The sequence below is a fragment of the Leguminivora glycinivorella genome, chromosome 27 (assembly GCF_023078275.1).
Source record: "Leguminivora glycinivorella isolate SPB_JAAS2020 chromosome 27, LegGlyc_1.1, whole genome shotgun sequence".
NCBI lineage: Eukaryota > Metazoa > Arthropoda > Insecta > Lepidoptera > Tortricidae > Leguminivora > Leguminivora glycinivorella.
Window position 1 is genome coordinate 3488757 of NC_062997.1, and position 2500 is coordinate 3491256.

Consider the following 2500-nt stretch of genomic DNA (forward strand, 5'->3'; position numbering starts at 1 on the left):
AAAATGAAATAAAAAAAAAAAATTACCGCATACATAAATTTTCACACACACGCACATATATGTATGTACACAGATGACGTACTGACACGGTTGACGATCGCGCGAGTTTTACAAGACAGACGTCCATGGATAACACTGTAACGCTGTAACGGCGCGGATTTATGCCGGTCGAAGCCAGTCTCTCCATAGTAGACATCAAATTCCCAAAACTGCTTAACAAACGCGACGCGTGATCATCGATCACTCCCGTGCGACATCAAAACTGTCACACATATGTGTGTTGTGTTGTGCGTGTGTCTGTTTGGTAACGGATTATTTTTTGTATAATACACTACAGGCAAACGTCAATTTGTCATTGTGTATTAACACGTTAATGATCCTTCCGCAGGTTCCCCTACGGAAACCTTGTTACGACTTTTACTTCCTCTAAATGATCAAGTTTGGTCAACTTCCCAGCAACGCCGACGGCCGTGAAGCCACCGCGTGTCGGTCCGAAGACCTCACTAAATCATTCAATCGGTAGTAGCGACGGGCGGTGTGTACAAAGGGCAGGGACTTAATCAACGCGAGCTTATGACTCGCGCTTACTAGGAATTCCTCGTTTATGGGGGATAATTGCAAACCCCAATCCCCAGCACGAAGGAGTTTCAACGGGTTGCCCGGGCCTCTAGGCCAAGGAGAACATGCTGATTCCTTCAGTGTAGCGCGCGTGCGGCCCAGGACATCTAAGGGCATCACAGACCTGTTATTGCTCAATCTCGTGCGGCTCGAAACCGCCGGTCCCTCTAAGAAGAATTTTAATACGTCGCCAGTGAGTTGCGCGACCGCGAACGGCCGCGCGCACCTAAATGACGACGCCTATTTAGCAGGCTAGAGTCTCGTTCGTTACCGGAATTAACCAGACAAATCGCTCCACCAACTAAGAACGGCCATGCACCACCACCCACCGAATCAAGAAAGAGCTGTTAATCTGTCAATCCTTCCGGTGTCCGGGCCTGGTGAGATTTCCCGTGTTGAGTCAAATTAAGCCGCAGGCTCCACTCCTGGTGGTGCCCTTCCGTCAATTCCTTTAAGTTTCAGCTTTGCAACCATACTCCCCCGGAGTCCAAAATCTTTGGTTTCCCGGAAGCTGCCCGCCGAGCCATTGTAGTAACGTCGGCGGATCGCTAGATGACATATTTACGGTTAGAACTAGGGCGGTATCTAATCGCCTTCGAACCTCTAACTTTCGTTCTTGATTGATGAAAACACCTTTGGCAAATGCTTTCGCTGATGTTCGTCTTGCGACGATCCAAGAATTTCACCTCTAACGTCGCAATACGAATGCCCCCAGTTATCCCTATTAATCATTACCTCGGAGTTCTGAAAACCAACAAAATAGAACCGAGATCATATTCTATTATTCCATGCACGAAATATTCAAGCAGCATTTTGAGCCCGCTTTGAGCACTCTAATTTGTTCAAAGTAAAATTGTCGGCCCACCTCGACACTCACTGAAGAGCATCGCGATAGGATTTTTATATTGAACCGTACTTTTACATACGATTCACCGACGATATGCTCCGCAAACGTGTCAGTATCGATTCTAAAGAATCGCACCGACAGCGCGGAGCACAAATGCAACTACGAGCTTTTTAACCGCAACAATTTTAGTATACGCTATTGGAGCTGGAGTTACCGCGGCTGCTGGCACCAGACTTGCCCTCCAATTGTTCCTCGTTAAAATATTTAAAGTGTACTCATTCCGATTACGAGGCCTCGTAAGAGTCCCGTATCGTTATTTTTCGTCACTACCTCCCCGTGCCGGGAGTGGGTAATTTGCGCGCCTGCTGCCTTCCTTGGATGTGGTAGCCGTTTCTCAGGCTCCCTCTCCGGAATCGAACCCTGATTCCCCGTTACCCGTGACAACCATGGTAGTCGCAGAAACTACCATCGAAAGTTGATAAGGCAGACATTTGAAAGATGCGTCGCCGGTACGGGACCGTGCGATCTGCAAAAGTTATCCAGATTCATCAAAATGTTACGACTTCGGACGCAAGGCCCTCCGCCGATTGGTTTTGATCTAATAAAAGCACTCATCCCATCACTGGTCAGAGTTCTGATTGCATGTATTAGCTCTAGAATTACCACAGTTATCCAAGTAACCGAGTAAGATCTAAGGAACCAAAACTGATATATTGAGCCATTCGCTATATCGCCTTAATACGGCTTGCACTGAGACATGCATGGCTTAATCTTTGAGACAAGCATATAACTACTGGCAGGATCAACCAGGGAGCTGCCGTGTTTTCGTCGCGTGTCAGACACAACGACAGAAATACACTAGCGCCGACACGCGTGCGCCGCCCTCCCTCTATCGAAATCGTCGTTCGTCAGAAGGATGACACCGCACGCGCGCAAGACACGAGTCCTATACGAACACACACCATTCGGATATACCGAAATTGGCATGGCGTATCGTAGTAGTAGACACTAACAGATACTGTGTTCCCACCAAAA

General features: G+C 47.8%; 1 non-coding gene across 1 annotated transcript; it reads right to left on the minus strand.

Annotated features, from left to right (window-relative positions):
- Nucleotides 1-371: 371 nt before the first annotated feature.
- LOC125240391 lies at nt 372-2278 on the minus strand. The gene has a single exon (XR_007178617.1). It is a non-coding gene; the product is annotated as a small subunit ribosomal RNA (ribosomal RNA).
- Nucleotides 2279-2500: the final 222 nt, after the last annotated feature.